The sequence below is a fragment of the Nematolebias whitei genome, chromosome 18, assembly GCF_014905685.2.
Source record: "Nematolebias whitei isolate Nwh7 chromosome 18, NemWhi1, whole genome shotgun sequence".
Lineage (NCBI taxonomy): Eukaryota > Metazoa > Chordata > Actinopteri > Cyprinodontiformes > Rivulidae > Nematolebias > Nematolebias whitei.
The window spans coordinates 26,686,260-26,704,214 of NC_056515.1; the positions used below are offsets into that span (position 1 = coordinate 26,686,260).

Consider the following 17,955-nt stretch of genomic DNA (forward strand, 5'->3'; position numbering starts at 1 on the left):
TGGATAGATGGATGGATGGATGGATGGATGGATGGATGGATGGATAGATGGATGGATGGATGGATGGATGGATGGATGGATGGATGGATGGATGGATGGATGGATGGATGGATGGATGGATGGATATTTCCATATATTACCTTAGGATCTTTAAGTTGAAGAAATTGATATTGAAAAAAGTCTAAACTTTGCTTTCATTCATTCAGGTATTTAAATAAGCTGCTTTTTTTTTCAAACCCAGAATCTGGATTGACTTTTTTTATTTTTCATCCTTGCAAACATCATGTTTTATTTAAGGTAATTGTACACATAATAATAAATATTAAAGACAATGAAAGACTAATGCATTGATTTATATAAAAAAAGAGGGTCAAGAGTTAAAAAAAAAAAAGAGCTTCCACAAATTAGGAAAACCAGAACATTTTACACATAATTTGCATGTTCGTAACATTTTAATACAATCATCAATATAGAAATCTACACACAAACCCACTGCCAACTTGGCAGTGACAGAACCATGAGTGAGTCTTTTTTTTTTTTTTACAATTGGTTACTGCTCCGCAGTTTTATTTTAAAGCATGTACTTCATATACAGTGATCAAGCAGGGATAACAAACACTCAAAAATAATCACTCTGTCATGTCTGACTACAGAAGATTAAGACAGGAGAAAGCACAATAATGGAATGATACTGCAAAACCAAAAAAAACAAAAAACAGAAAATAACAAATGCTTTGTGCATGTTGGTTACCAAGCTAACAATGAAGTGATGTCCTCATTGTTACAAGGAAAAACTTGAATATTTTACATGCAATCTGTAAAAAGAACCCAATTAATGAATGTTACTGATGTTTTATTGGCGAGATTGTTTTGCCTAAATGAAATTCCTGTCTTGCCTTAAACTTCTATTTAGTTTAGTGCTCTACAAATGCCAATAATGCTAAAAGGACTAACTAGGCAGCAGAGGAATAATCTCATGTGGGATTAAAATTTCAAATCACCCTTGATTTGATCTCTTGTTTTTGAACATGGTCTCTTGTGGTTTTATCTTCTTCAGTGAAACAAGATAAATGGTGTACATTATAAAACAGAGACTTAAGTTCAGTTGGCATAGTTCTGATGATGTTATCATATACAACCTTCAATTAACGAGAAAACGAGAAAAAAAAGTCTATTTTTTTTCATTCTTTTAAATTATTGCCAATCGAGCACTGCCATACAGGTATTGAGACCCCGATACTGGTATCTGGATTTGGCCTCAAATACTTATACTCACCAAAATACATTGTGTTCTTGATAAAAAATAAAATGGTTTCAAACGTAACTTGTAATGTTTAAGTACAAACTCATTCACTACTTAGTATAGGTACTCAACACTGACCGTACCCAAACTGAAGTATTTGTGCTTGTACTTAGTCCGAAAAAAACTAGTATCGGGACACAGCAAAGTTTTTTTTTTATTGAATAAGTTGTTCCCAAGTGGAATATTTTTGTTGTTGTTAATGAAGGTAACGGTGTCTATTCAACATTGTAAAATAAAATTGTTTTCTGAGATGCCATTTTGTTGCTTCCCATTTATGTTACATGTTTTTATTAGTCTACCGGTAACTTTAAAATGTACTGAAAGAAAATAGTTCCCCGTGTGGATGTTGTTAGATGTGCAATGCATAAAGCTGGGGATGGTCTATATTTTGCTTTATGTGTAGGGAATATTATATAGACTACATGTATATAACAAGATCTGAAATTGGGGAGAAAACAAACTATTGTTTTGTGAGTAAACATTTATTTAAGCCTTGACAGGTTTTTTTGCAGTTCATTTTTCCAATTAATGACCTTTAATCATTTTGGGAATTGAAACTCTAAGTCTGTTGATCCATTTTATTTCATACCTTGCTAATGCTAGTTTATTATGCATACTGTACACTAAAGTTGCTGTTTGACTTGCAGACGTTAAATGATGATATGTCTGTCTGGGAAAAAAAAAAAAACTCTCACTTTTCCTGACAACCAATCACAGAGATGAGTTGAGCTCCTTAACTACCAAACACACACACACAAACACAATCACGCACACATAGTTACACACATGGTCTTAATATTTACCAGCTGGCTAGTCAAATTGGCAACAGCCAACTCGGGTTCTGCAGACCCAAACTGGTGTTTGTAAATCACCACTTTAGATAAAAGCAGCGCTAAGTGTCTGAAGCCAAAGGAAAACCAAAAAGGATGAAGGGAAAGCGAGAGTGCAACTGTTAGACTCGCTGCCCTGAAATTATGTCTGTATTGTAAAAACACTCACTGAGAACATAAAGCAAAACATAAACTTGAAAAGAAGGAAACAAAAGGAAGTTGTGAGCAAGGGCAGAGAAAAGACAACGATAACGGTTCTAAGAACATAAAGTAACTCAAAAACTCGTTCTTTTTTTGTGCCAAGGCGAGGTTAGGTCATGAGAGGTTTGCTATCCATTTAGGTGCAGGTATGAAGCTGAAACAGAAACATACGCATCATGAAAACATGCTGTTCTTTTCTTGGCTTGCTTATTGATGTTGATTTCACTCTAATTTGCATCCATAAGGAACATTTTGGATCAATAAATCCAAATACTTTGCATTAAAGGGAAAAAGCACACATGACGAGAAGGAATTTTTAAAAACCTTTGTTTAAAGACTCATTTGTCATTTTTCAAGGTATTTCTTTTAGCCACAACACAGGGAAGAAAGTCAAATATTAAACATGTTACAGTAATACATTAACTTGCTAATAATTCTTTGTCATATTTAAGATAAATTAGTATGAGTGTAAATGAAGCCAGCCTTCAAGTAAGAACGAGCTCTTTGGGTTTGAAGAACATGGTAACTATGAATCGTTGCTTACTGATTGCTTTGGCACATTGTCATTATGGGAACAACTCACATCGATGCACAAATCATAATGAAAGCAGTGACGGTGAAACGTTAATGCAAATTAAACTTTTATTATTAGTAACAGCTGACTCAACCACAAAAACAACTATGAGTCATGGACAATGGAAGATAACACCTGCTGATTTCTGCTAAACTTGTTTGCTGAAGACTCTGTTGTATTGTTAGACATTACCGCTGACTATTAAATGAAGTGCTATGTGTTGTCATCATTGTATGTTCCCATACAAAGATGAAATTGTCTCTCTGCATTTAACCCATTGCACCTGGGATACACCCAGGTGGAGCAGTGGACAGCTATGTAAACTGCCTGGGGAGCAATTTGGGATTAGATGTCTTGCTCAGAGACATCACAACATGTGGGAATGGCTGGGGATTGAACCTGGGACTTCCGGGTCCCGAGTTGGCTGCCCTACCGCTACCCCATCTCGGCCCCAATACCCTAATCATGTGCCACCATAAGGCAAAGACATATAATATTGTTTTAGCTCGTGTCTGGGTTGCTTGCACGAGTGTGAATACGTAAGCCAAAATATCTTGGGAATTATTAGACAATTTTTAATGGAAATTTCAAATATATTTATTGAACGTGCCTCTACAACTGATTAACTTTTCAACTCAATATGGCCACTCCAGCCAACTAACCTTAGGTTGTTTTCACACCTGATAGTCCGGTAGACTCAGTTCGGTTGGGGACCAATATTCATAACATTTTGTTTACATTTGTGCTGGTGCGTTTGCATTCACACTGCACTGTGCAGTCGATCCAACCTGTTGAACCAACCTGTTCCCCCACTCGCCTGTGGTGGTGCTGCACCAAGAACTACTGAAAGAAACTATACAAAAACCTCTGAAGAAGACACTTCTTCTTCTTCTGGAAAAAAAAAAAAAAAAAAACGGAGTGGCATCAAGTTTTAGCAGTTTTAGGAGTTATATTTTGTCATTTTTTCAAAAATGGACTCAGCATGAGTGGAAGATGAGGCAGAAGACCATGGAGAATGTTGTTTTTCACACAAGGCGGCTGACGGCTCAATATGAGGTAAGAGAAATGCGTGTTTGTTTACCCTGTGCTGTACTCCACTTCTTGCTTGTGGAGCGGGGCCGGGTCTGAATGCATTCACACTGTACTCGATCCACGCTAGAGTTTTCTTCTACCAGACCAAGACCTAGGTTTTAGCCCGGGCCAGAGTTCGTCTTTTTGTTCCGTGACAGAGTTCCATGGTGCGTTCACACCTCCCCAAACGAACCGGACGCTTCCTAGGAAAACGAGCTAGAGTTTGATTAAAATGGACTAAACAGTGCTGGTGTGAATGCACCCTTAGAAAACACTTTTTTTTTCTTCTTTCGGCTGCTCCCTTCTTCAGGGGTCGCCACAGCGAACTGTCGCATGAAGACTTGGCAATTGCTTTTACACCTGATGCTCTTCCTGACACAACCACAGACTGCCAAGCTACCACAGCCCTCTGTGTGGAGCAGAGAGCTGCTATCTAGAATACCCAGGGAAGCAGGTGGTGGGGATTAAGAGTCAGAGTCAGAGTCAGAGTCAGAGTCAGAGTTTCTTTATTGTCATTCGCACCTCATGTGGTACATGTGGTGGAGCGAAATTATGTACACAAGGTCCCAGTTACATCCAACAATAAAATGTATAAGAAAAACAGTAATAACATCTAAGATATGAACTAAGAAAAACATCAACTAAATATACACTAAGCACTCATAACATAAAACATTGAACATCACCACAAACATGAACATGAGTCTGTGAGCAGATGTGCACGCATGAACACATCAACATTGAAACAGATCAGCAGCAACATGAAACAGATCAGCAGCAACATGATATGGTTTTTCACAGTGATTATTCTAGTTAGAGATTCATGAGTCTAACAGCCTCAGGGTAGAAGCTGTTCCTCAGTCTAGTGGTTCTACACTTAATGCTCCTTAACCTCCTTCCTGAGGGGAGTGGGGCAAAAAGTGTGTGTGCTGGGTGGGTGGGGTCCTTCATGATGCAGGTGGCCCTCTTCCTGCATCTGGAGGTGTAGATGTCTGTGATGGTGGGGAGACTGATTCCGACAGATTTCTGTGCAGCCTTCACCACTCTCTGCAAAGCTTTTCTTAAGGGCCTTGCTTGGCAAATGAGGGTGGAGACGGGTTTGGGTGTTTCACCCAAAATGTTTATGTGGAATCGAGCCAGCGACCTTCCAATCCCAGGCCTACATTTTCTAACCTCTGCACCACCACTCTCCCCTAACTTATAAAACATACACCAGTAAATGGCTATAATTCAGTCAAATTTACAGATATTGTTGTGAAATTTAGTATGGCTGTAGCTGAGAGTAATTCACAACACGCTCCAAGTGCTTCTCATTGTGCAAGACCTTTACTTAAAACTTAAACATGTGCTGCTCTAATTTTCTTTAACACGTCCCCTTCTCTCTTTGTTTAACGTGTATATACAGTGTGAGCTTTGGTAAGCAGGGGTGAGCATCTGTGAGGCATTTGTGGCAAGGAAGAAAGAGAAACAGGGAGAAGCAAGTATGAGTTTCCAAGCACCATCCCATGGTTTACAGGAATGCTGGTGAGCGCCTGGTGTGTGAGGTAATGTCCTCTCACCCAGACCCACACGTACCTACTGAAGCTCACTGTCTCACTGGTTCAAATGATAGATGTCTTCAATAGTTTGTCAAGAATGCAGCTGTAGAAGTTTGTGGAAAGGTGCAAGACGTGCAAAAGCAGCCTACCAATAAAGATTCAATGCCACCTAAATGCAGACTGGTTTGTAAGCACGTACCGCAACAAAACATTGCTAATCACCAAATATAATGCAACAAAGAAATCCACAAGTTTTTTTTTTTATTATTCTACTTTGGAGTTCCACAAATAACTGAAAAGAGAAAAGTGAAAGAGAAAAGAAAACGCCATCCTTACGTCTCTTCATAAGTAACCACATGCTTATGTCAGTGGCACTGCGTCTGACGGGGGCGCTGTGGTTTGTAGGGAATGTTGGTGAGGAGAGGGTGCCAAAGGAGCTGGCCCCTTGTGCGCTCCAAGAAGCACAGGCTCAGTTTCTCTATGAGGTTCTGTATTTGTAAGCATTTCTCTGTGTAAATTTGTTTCAGCTTGTGTGCAAAACTTTATATGTATTTATTTGCATGTATATCTAGAGCAGACGTGGGCAACTTAAGGCCCTAGGGCCAAAAGTGGCCCTTGGACAGTCTCTATCAGGCCCCCAATATCCTTAGTTTAAAAAAAAATAATAATTTAAATAGTTTGATTTAAAAAAAAATAAAGAAGCAGCAATTTATCAATGAGACAAAGAAAAAATAAAAGTAAACATCTTGCGAAAAACAGACAACAACAAAAAACATTTAAGTCATTGCGTCTCCAGAACTAGACAGAACCTTAAAGACTTAGACGCACAAATACATGTTTGTTTTGCATATTTCCGCTAACATGTATAACATATTAAGCTCATGTGTACTATATTGTCACAAGAGCCAGTTTACAGAACATCTTATTTTCTTAAAGGATTTTGGAAAGACTTATTTTATAAAGCATGCTAACTATGCTACAATAAGAAAAAGGTCTTATCTGTCATAAAGACAATTTATTTTCCAATTCTCTACGCGGCCCTTTGATTGCTTTAAACATCTTGATGCGGCCCTTTGGAAAAACATGTTGCCCACCTCTGATCTAGAGGAAAGCAGCCATAAAAATGCATGCATTCCCTGCAGCAGCTTCTATACAGTATGTTGGTGTTCTCCTCTTAAGAACACAAACTTTTGTTGCTTTCTTTTTTGAACCTAGATCGAGGCCAGTTATTTATTTATTTTTTGTACTAGCCAAGATCATTTTGTTTAGAGCTTCTTTCTTCCCCCTCTCCTTTCTCCCTGAAGCATTATTTTGATAAAGATGAATGTAGTAGGGAGTTTCTTTTTCCAGTTTTTTATGCATACATGTATATTCTAAATCCCAAGATGGATGGATTTTACATATAGCTGAGAATACTAAATTGTTATCCCTTCTGTTATTTATGTATAATTAAAGTTGCATTGGAAATTGCCAGTGCAGCGGCTCTCTCTGGAGAAATCACCTGATTTGCTGTTTGATCTTAGGGTCTAAATGCAAATGTACACTCCACATCTGACATTTACCAACACACACTAGCTGCATACATTTTTGGTCTCTTGTTTTTATTAATTTTCTAGCATCTACCACAATTTTAACTCCAACAACCCTAAAACCAAGTCCTAACCCCCAAACAGCCCATTAAATTTTGATGTCCAGCATTTGGTCTATGTAAACCACAATTATAGAGGAGTCCATGTTGGTGTACCATAATAAAACTGGAAAACAGGCCCACACACATGCGTATGAAAATAAATACACAAAGATAAGTTGTTAGGGACAACTCTTCATTCTAATTCTTATTAATATCCCAAGGTGTGGGGAAGATTAATATAAGCTGTTTCTCAAAGATGGAGCACATGTTTGTCCCATAGGGACCTAACTTAAAAGCCTCTATGGAGTCAGCAAAGTGACTGTGTGTGTGTGTATGTGTGTTGGGGGGGGGGGGGGGGGGGGTTCCCATATGTTTTGTATGCTTTGTTTAAACTTGACTGAGAAAACAAAAAACATGAAGACTTTTTAATTACCATAACTACATATTTTATGATATGACTGATTCACATCATTCATTTGAAAATGCTTGGATTTAGACGTGGGCCACAAATGAGTACATTTGGTTTTCTGTTTTCACATTTATATTCATCCACACAGCCAGAAGTTTTCTTTTGAATGTTGTGAAACAGTTGAACTAATTAAGCAAATTGTTTTGGCTCGAGGCGAATTGTAATCCTATCTGTTCATCTATCCATTACAGTAGTCCCTCGTTTATCGCGAGGGATCCGTAGCCTGAAGATCAGCGATAAGTGAAAAAAATGCGAAGTAGGAATAGTTGTACAAGTAGTATTTTGTTTTATTATACATATAATACATATAATATATATATATATATATATATATATATATATATATATATATATATTTAAATGTATTTTAAACCCTCCCCACACTCTTGCAATATTCTAAACAATGTTTCTAAACTCTACTCTACTTATCCGTCTTCTGTCTACATGACAAAAAGAAGAACGAAATCTTTAGCATTACCACCACAACTGCACTGGTGTAAACATGCACAAAATAAGGGTAGGACAACAAAGTGTGGAAACTAGGTAGATTAGGATTTTGTCCTGTTTTGTCAGGACCTAGTAAACAATCAGCTGTTATGTATGTATAGCTTTATGCTCAGTTATTTGTTTGCTCCAAAAATCCCCTTTTGGATGTGATCTTATAGTAGAAGCATTCCCCAATTCTTCTTATTGGATATGAATTGTTGTAGAAAAGGCTAAATATTTAGCATAAGCAAATACTGCAAGTCAAAATTGTCATTTAACGTAATTTTAAGTGTCAGTGGTTTTCAGAATATTTATAAATCTAGAATATATGGTACATTTGAGATGTGCATGATTTATTTTTTTTCTCAAGTGCTTTCTTTTGCTCTCGTCACTCTTTGAATTCATAAAAACATCCCCATCACCGCTGCCCGCCTGGAATCTTCTCAGAAAAAACAAACTCGCAGTCAAACAATTAACACAGACTTTAGACATCAAACGCAACTAATACAAAAAGCCTGAGAAAGAATTATTCACCAGATGAGAAGGAAATTGTAAATTTCTGCTTCCCTTAGCCCACTCCTCTATTCCTCCAAACATACTCCTTAAAAATTAATAAGAGAATCACAAACTTGAACTATGAACCATGAATGTGAAAACATTGAATCAAATCACAAAGGATAAATTAAGTATCAGCACGGCTAGGAATGAGGAAGTGCTTTTGAACTCTCTTTTTTTTCATCTTCCAAGCCTTCGAAAACATGTGGATACAACAAGTTTTAAATCTGTAAATGGTTTGCATCAACACCAAAGTTCATGATCAATATTCCAGGTAAAAATCCAACAATGTTCAGTCAGGTCATCTGGATGGTTTCTTTTTCTTTTTTTCTTTTTTCTGAGACATTTTGTCCTTCATCCAAAGGACTTCTTCAATCTAAAGAGCCACCAACAACGTTTATTTCAGAATGTAAATATTGTCTACAGTTACCACTGGTAACCCTCACAAGTTGAAGTTGAACTTTCTCAGGTGGAATAAGGTCTTTAGATGAGAAGTGAAAATGGGTTCACAAATAATAATACAAAAAACCTCCAGTTGCCTTCTATTCAACATGCTACTATATCCAGAATGACTAGGTGCCATTAACATTCGATTGGGTTTAGGCAACCTGAGGTGAGCTGGTCTGGGAAGCTCAGTCCGCACCTCCTTCTACAAGTGTGCAGTGGAGAGCATCCTGTGCTCCAGCATCAATGTGTGGCATGGAGGCTGCACAGCTGCAGAAAGAAAAGCTTTGCAGAGAGTGGTGAAGGCTGCACAGAAGTCTGTTAGAGTCAGCCTCCCCACCATCACAGACATATACACCTCTACATGCAGGAAGAGGGCCACCTGAATCATGAAGGACCCCACTCACCCAGCACACACTTTTTGCCCCGCTCCCCTCAGGCAAAAGTTTGAGGAGCATTAAGTGTAGAACCACCAGGCTGAGGAACAGCTTCTACCCTGAGGCTGTTTGTGCTACTTGTTTGTGCTGCTGTTGTTTTGTCGAATTGTTTTTGTACCATTGGTACTTAGTGTATTCTTAGTCTTGTGTATTCATTTTTTTTCATTTAGCCTTTATTTATACAGGTTAGTCTCATTGAGCCACGAGAACTCATTTTCAAGAGAGACTTGTTTAGGGAGCACATGGTGGGGGTTAAGGGCCTTGCTCATGGGCCCAGAGTGGGGCGAATGAGGGTGGGGGCAAGTGTGGGTGTTTCACCTACCCCACCCACAATTTTTTGATGTTGTCGGGGCCGGGGCGTGAACCGGCGATCTTCGGATCACAAGCCCACCTCTCTAACCTCTGCGCCACCACTCCTCCACACACTATTCTCAGTTTTAGTGAACGTAGTATATTCTTAGTTCATGACTCAGATCTTACTAATGTTTTTCTTTACAATTTGTATTAATTGTTGGATGTAACTGGGACCCTGTGTACACAATTTTGTTCCAACACACATACCACATATGATGCGAATGACAATAAATAAACCTTGATCTTGACCTTAAAATGGATGTTTAGTTAAGATTTGTGTAAGAGCACATGGTGCATGTATGATATAAGAAGAGCATACGAGAGAATATTCCCTCAAGAGTCGCTCACTTAGCTGCACTGATTGAGGATTCATTGGACACAAAATCGCAACAAAAAAAAAAACTTTTTCACCTAGAATCACATTGAATGACACATTTGCACAAACTCCAGGCAACATTTAGGCCTTTTAGCCAAAGTCACCTTTCATAAACAAACAAGCAAACAAAAACAATGCACTAGTTCTCTATAATTACGAAAAATACATTGAGAAAGGTTTTAGATGGGTTCCAGCCACCTCTATAACAATTTTGATTTTAAAAAATTGTCTTGCAATATTTTTAACATGTTAAAATATATATGTTAAGAACTCCTGCTAGGGCTGGACAATAATTCGATATCGATATATGTCATGATATACTTTTATTCAACAACGGTGATATGAGTTTTAAACACATTTTCGATATTTCGATATGATTACAGAGTTTCACTAACGCATTTATTTTTCTGTTCGGGTTGAAGCGGCCGCTTCCGTTTCAACCCGAACAGAAAAAGGTGTGGCACAACTACGTGGTGACGTAGATGTTACGCAGAGTTCGAGTCTAAAAGGCGTTAGTGGTAGGAGGCTAGGCTAGGCTAATCTCCAACGCGTGTTAAGCTTTTGCTTCAAAATGAGTGCCCATGACATTCAGAATGTGACTGAACACGCTTTCACAAGCGAAGAGAAAGCAGATGACATAACTGACAAGAGAGGAAAGACTAATTTGGCGGTGCGGAAGTGGTTCGACTGTCTAAGATCTGATAAACTGCAGGTTTCAGTGTACTGCAAAATATGCCAGAGAGTCGTTCCAACTAGCGGTGGGAACACATCTAACTTGTTCCACCATCTGAAGAGTGACCACTCGACAGAATATGCTGAGAGTCAGAAGATGAAGCACAATAAAAGTTTGAGCCAACGTGTCCCTGAAACAACACCCCCAGCTGTATCAAAAGATAAGCACATGCAGCAAACGCAGATGTTTCAATCCAAAATGCTGCTGCCAGAGTCATAACTGGAGTTAGTAGGAGAGATCATATCTCTCCAGTTTTAGATTCTCTCCACTGGCTCCCTGTCAAATCCAGAATTCTTACTTCTAACCTACAAAGCTCTCAACAACCTAGCTCCATCTTATTGTTATGCTGCCTTACGCTTAGACTACTAGAGGACAAACTGACCTCATTTCCTTAAATTAATTGTTAAAATTAATAGTTTTACATTTCATACTATTTCTATCTTGACGTGATTCTTGACCTGCCATTGTGTATCTGTTCCTACCAAACCCAGCCGGTCGAAGCAGATGGACGCTTGTCCTGAGCCTGGTTCTGCTAAAGGTTTCTTCCTCATGAAGGAGTTCTTCCTTTCCACTGTCGCCTTCATGCTTGCTCAAGATGAGAGTTCTGTGTAATTTCCAAGCAATCTGCTCCTCAGATAAATAGTGTTAAATTATTATCTTTTATTAATGTTTCTGTTAATTTATTATTTTTATATATAAATATTTCTGTTCAGTGCCCTGAGATGACTTCTGTTGTGACTTGGCGCGATATAAATAAACTGAATTGAATTTAAACTGAATATACATACATGTATACAGTATAAACAGCCAGTTGATATTTAAGATGATGTTTTTATGGTTTAATATTTAATGGTTAAACTTCACACCTAATGGCACTCAGCGTTTTTGATTAAAGCCTCAAGAGCTAAATGAAGAAAAATAAACCCTGTACATAGTATTTCTTGTGACTTTAACACTCCTGCTGCCCTTGGGTCAAAAATGCCCACAAGGCCTGCCCTTGTGTCACGTTGACCTAGGAGCAGCAGGAGAGTCATAAGCTTTTAAAGTCAAAATTGACAGTTGAAGACAGGGTGGATAAAACTGGGGTTAAGCAAAAAGAGCTACTGAAATAGATGTTTTGTTTTCGCAACCTGTTTGCATATTTTCCACACGTGCATAAGTCCTTGTGCTTTCATGGCCTTCTACTGAGATGATCTCAACACACATTACCCCTTAGGGAACAATGTGCTCTCACGAGTACAAATGCTTTTTATATGAACAACAGGTCTTTTTGCAGAATAATTCTTCCTTTATGGTTTTATGAACAGATTCCAGTAGTATCTTATTCTCCTCAGAAGACATAACTCTGCCGTAATCTTTGGTTGGAGAAAGCTATCTTTTTGTATAAAGCAGTCTCATAAAAACATAAGCATCTTAAATCTTAAATGATGTCATTTGATCTTCTGCCATTGTTTGCATAAGGCACCTCTATGCATCTGTTTTAAAACAATCAGTTCCCTGACCTTGTAAAATGCATAATCAGCAGCTGAAAGAAGATCTATCGACAGCACACTGTTCCAACATGACAACAAACTCAGATCAGTCACTACTATGAGTCTAGAAGTACAAAGTATAAAGTCCCACATTTTTAACAAAAAATATTCACTTTGAGACTGCTCAAAAATGAGCATAACATTTTAAAACAAAAAGTTTACATTGAACAAACTGACACTGCAGCATTGTATTCAACATTTGGTTTAGAAAAAGAAGAATGTCAACTCAAAATAAAACGAAATAATAGGCAGGGCTTTGAAACAGATAGTACATCAGCAGCATGTCTTGGCTTTTGTCATCCATACTAGGAAAAGGAGATTAAACAGGATTGAGGCTAATGCATGTCTCTGTTTCCGAAGCTTCGTGTATGAGTTAGTGTATTAATGTGTTTCAAATACACATGATGTGAGACAATAAATCTGCTTGCAGAGTCACATTGTGCAGAACATTCTCACCATTAAGAATAAAATCAAACCACTTAATTTTTTGAAATGTTGTTTGAATTGTTTATTTTATATGTACAATTCGTTTGGGGCAGTTATGAATAGACATTATATTATCTGCATCAGACAGAAGTCAACGCAACACCAGCTGAAAATTTTTGAAAAAAAATAAAATAAAATGGAGATGATGAGTGAAGCACACTGCTACTCAGAAGACGGCTATTATGAAAGTAGGTTTCTATTCTATTGTTTGGATTTTTGCTTGGCCATCTCACACTGTTCTCTGTCCTCACTCCAACTGTCTCCATGTCCTTTCTAGCTGCATCTATATATCTGCTATTTGGCCTTCCTCTTTGTCTTTTTCCTGGCAGCTACATTTCTAACATCCTTCTATCAATATACCCATTATATACAGTACAATTTAAAAACACAAAATAAACCTAAAATATTAACTACAGTATGTTGTTACTTTGTGGATTTCTATCTCGTGCCAATTTTTTCTCAAAGTTACAAAGAGTGGGAACAATTACTATGGTGATCAATAAAAGGGATCAATCTGAGGAAGCTGGCTCATTGATTCAATTCTGAGTTACATACTTTAAAACAGGCATCTAGAAAGCTGGAAAGAAAATGACACCCCACTAATGTGGAAGAATTTTATTTATGGTAACTTGAAGAGATAGCCTGTTAACATATAAGAAAGCTCTCCGTAAAGCTAGAACTATATATTATTCATATTTAATAGATGAAAATATAAATAACCCCAGGTTTCTGTTCAGTACTATAGCTAGACTAATGAAAAGCCCCATCTCTGTTAAGCCATGTATCCCTACAGTTATAAGCAGTGATGACTTCATGAGATTTTTTATAAATAAAATTATTTCAATAATAGAGAAAATTCAAACCATCTTTCCTACTATTTCCTTCAATTGTCTGTCAGATGAGGTGGCTTTAGAAATGTCACTAGAACCTGATTTATGTTTGGACTGTTGGTGTCCTACTGAGCTCTGTAAAATCACAGCTTCATCCAAACCATCAACATGTCTGCTAGATCCCATCCCAACCACATTATTTAAAGAGGTATTTCGCCTAATTAATATCCCCATTTTGGATCAGCTTAATTTGTCTTTAATGAATGGTTACGGGCAGCACAGTGGCACACTTGGTAGACCTGCTACCTTTCAGCGAGCAGCTTGCCCCAGTTCATATCCCAGCTAGGGGCCTTTCTGTGTGGAGTTTGCAAGTGCTCTCGATGCATGAGTGGGTTTCCCCCCAGTACTTTGGTTTCCTCCCACAGAACAAAAACATGCATGCTAGGCTAATTGGTAACTCTAAATTGTCCCTAGCTGTGAGTGAGAGAGTGACTGGTTGTCTCATTTGTCTCCATGTGGCCTTGTGATGGACTTGCAACCTGTCCAGGGTGTAACCTGCCTCTCACACAGTGATGGCTGGACATGGGCACCAGTGACCACTGCAACCCATAAAGGAAGATAACAGATGGATGGATAAATGGTTATATACCATAGCACTTTAAGGTTGCTGTAATTAAATATTTACTAAAGAAACCTGAACTTGATTCTGGAATTCTGGCCAATTATAGACCTGTAGCTCATCTAACATTCAATTGAAAAATTATTAAGAAAATAGTTGCAGGTCAGTTGTGTGAACATCTGAACAGAAATTAATCTGTATGAGGAGTTTCATTCAGGGTTTAGAGCTCATCATAGCACAGAAACAACACTGGTGAAAGTTACTAATGATATTCTCATGGCCTCAGACAATGGACTTCGGTCTAAACTGGTCCTGTTAGACCTAAGTGCTGCATTTGATACAGTTCATCAGAATATGTTACTGCAGAGGCTTGAATATGATGTCAGGATTGCAGGAACAGATTTAACATTGATTTAATCATCTTTATTTGATAGATTCCAGTTTGTAAATGTAAATAATGAATCTTCTTTATACTCCAAAGTTAGCCATGGAGTTCCTCAGCGTTCAGTGCTTCAACCAATACTCTTTACTTTAGGTGAAGTTATTAAACAGGATGGGATAAGCTTTCATTGTTATGATGACTATACTCAGTTATACTTATCCATGAAATCCAATTAATCTAATCAGTTCCTTAGATTAAAAGCATGTCTTGAAGACATAAAACCCTGAATGACCCTAAATGTTCTGTTTTTAAACTCAGACAAGACAGAGGTTGTGGTTTTTGGACTTAAGCGTCTTAGGAATAAATTTTGCAATTTGTCACTTCCTTTGGATGCGATTAATTTGGCGTTCAGTTCTAATGAAAAATACAGTAGTGTTATTTTGGATCAGGATATGTCTTAACTCCAACATTAAAAATGTTACCAGAATCACTTTTCTCCACCTGCGTAATATCAATAAAATTAGAAACATCTTGTCCAAAAAATATGCAGAAAAACTGGTCCATGCATTTATGATGTCTAGGCTGGAGTATTGTGAAGGTTTGTTATCTGGGTGTCCAAAGACATTTTTTTAAAGTGTTCAGTTGATCCATAATGCTGCTGCTAGATTGTTATGGATACTTATAGGAGAGATCATATTTTCCAGTTTTACCTTCTCTCCATTGTGTTCTTGTCAAGTTCAGAATATAATTCTAACTCATCTTATATTACAGATTTTATTGTTTGTTTTATTTTATTTTATCTACTGTCCTAACAGAGCACTTTCCTCGGAGACTGCAGGTTTACTTGTGGTTCCTAGAGTTTCCAAAAACAGAATGGGAGATAGAGCTTTCAGTTATCAGACACCTCTCTTGTGGAATCAACTTCCAGTTTCTGTCTGTGAGGCTGACACTTTGTCTACTTTTAAGATTAGAGTTGAGTCTTTAATTTTTTTGATAAATCCTATAGTTAGGGTTGGCTCAGGTTTCCTGAGCTATCCTTTAGTTTTGCTGCTATAAGCTTAGATTGCTGGAGAACAAACTGACCATATTCCTCACGCTGCTGCTGTCTTTACTTAATCTGCTCCATCTGTTTGTATTTGTGATTATTTCTATCCTTAACATGTTTTTTTTTCTCTCAATAGAAAGTACACCTGGACCTGTCATTCTGTGTTTATTTGTTTCTCTTTCCTGTCCCCTCAAACCCCAGCTGGTCGAAGCAGATGGGCGCTCGTCCTGAGCCTGGTTCTGTTGGAAGTTTCTTCCTGTTAAAATAGTTTTTCCTTTCCACTGTTGTCTTTGTGCTTGCTAAGGATGGAAAACTGTGAGGAAGTGAAGATTCAATGCAACCTGCTGGCTTCTTTAGATAGATAACTTTGACTAATTGACTTTTATAATGTATGTGAATGCTTTTGTACAGTGCCTTGTGATGACTTCTTTTGTAACTTGGTGCTATATAAATAAACTGAATTGAATTGAATTGTATGCAGTATTTTGCAACACATCAAAAACATAAAACTTGAAGCAAATGACTATGAACCAGGTTCCAAACATATACTGTAATGGTTCCCACAAGGACACTTTTCAGTCTAAATTATTATCTTGTAGAAATATTGCAGTGCATAAAAAATAAGTAATTTATTGTTCAAATCCTTGGAAAATTTTATACACACACATATATATATATATATATATATATATATATATATATATATATATATAATTTGATAATGACTGGGCTAATCTGTGAGTGGCGGTTAGCTCCACTCCCCCCATTCTGAACATTATGTATAGTAGACAGGATATTGACTGCTCATCACTACTCCACACAAACTCACTTTATAGGCCGAGATGGGGTAGAGGTAGGACAGCCGACTAGGGACCAGAAGGTTGTGGTTCAACTCCCAGCCATTCCCACATGTTGTGGTGTCTCTGAGCAAGACACCTAATCTCTAATTGCTCCCCGGGCACTTGCATAGCTGCCCACTGCTCCACCTGGGTATATCTCAGGTGTGATGGGTTAAATGCAGAGAACTAATTTTGCCATTGTGTGGAAACATACAATGATGGCAATCTCAGATGTCCCTTCCCCTCTCCTTTAAAAAATTTAATCTGTCCATTTAATGGTTGAGAAAAGTTTTGAGGTGAGTGAGCAAATTACAAATTAAATTGTACAGTATTACATACATGCTAAGGTGCTTTAAACTTGGTCACAATTGCTGAATTGCCTAAACTGCTTAACTGTTTGCCATATTCTCTGAATATTTACAGGAAAAAAAGGAAAGAAATGAAAACACTGACCACAAGCCTTTTCAGTCAGAATCAGTCAGAGATTCTTTATCGTCATTCGCACCTCATGTGGTACATGTGGTGGAGTGAAATTATGTACACAGGGTCCCAGTTACATCCAACAATGAAATGTAAAAGAGAAAACAATGATAACATCTAAGATATGAACTAAGAAAAACGTCAACTAAAAATAAACTAAGCACTAATTGCATAAAAATATTACGTTGAACATCAGCACAAACATGAACATGAGTCTGTGTGAGCAGATGAGCACGCATGAACACTAAATAAAGCAATGTTACACCAATACGAACACAGCAAGTGTTGGTGACCAATAAAAATCTGAATCTCTTATTGAACATCATCACAGGCATTAGGCACATTATTTCCTGTTTACCTGCCAAAAATAAGTTTAGGGTCTTTATTATTTCTAAGATATCTTAGTTGAGAGTGAGAATTTTAAATTCTGAATTCAGTACTAGAGGTAGCCATCTCTCTAGGTATTCCTCTTAAAATGCACCTTTTTTTTTACCAAACAAATGTCCCACTATAGTTTTTTGTGCTGTGGTCATTCTTGCTGACCACTGTCATATTTTAAATTGAATTTTAGCTTGAAAATTAAAGGGGAAAAAAAAAAGAGTAGTTGAGTTTTCCAGTCAAGAATGAAAAATGATGTTACTTTATACGTTAGCTTTTTGTTTTGTTTTAAGAATTTTCATCACAAGCATCTTTCCACAAAGCCACAAAGAAAGGAGAGAGGAACTTTGAAAGACAGGAGCA

At 37.6% G+C, this 17,955-nt stretch overlaps 1 protein-coding gene across 1 annotated transcript in view; it reads right to left on the minus strand.

The window, feature by feature from the left end:
• Nucleotides 1-17,955, minus strand: part of pappaa (pregnancy-associated plasma protein A, pappalysin 1a) — a 108,744-nt gene that overhangs the window by 44,876 nt on the left and 45,913 nt on the right. The gene's annotated exons all lie outside the window — the stretch shown is intronic.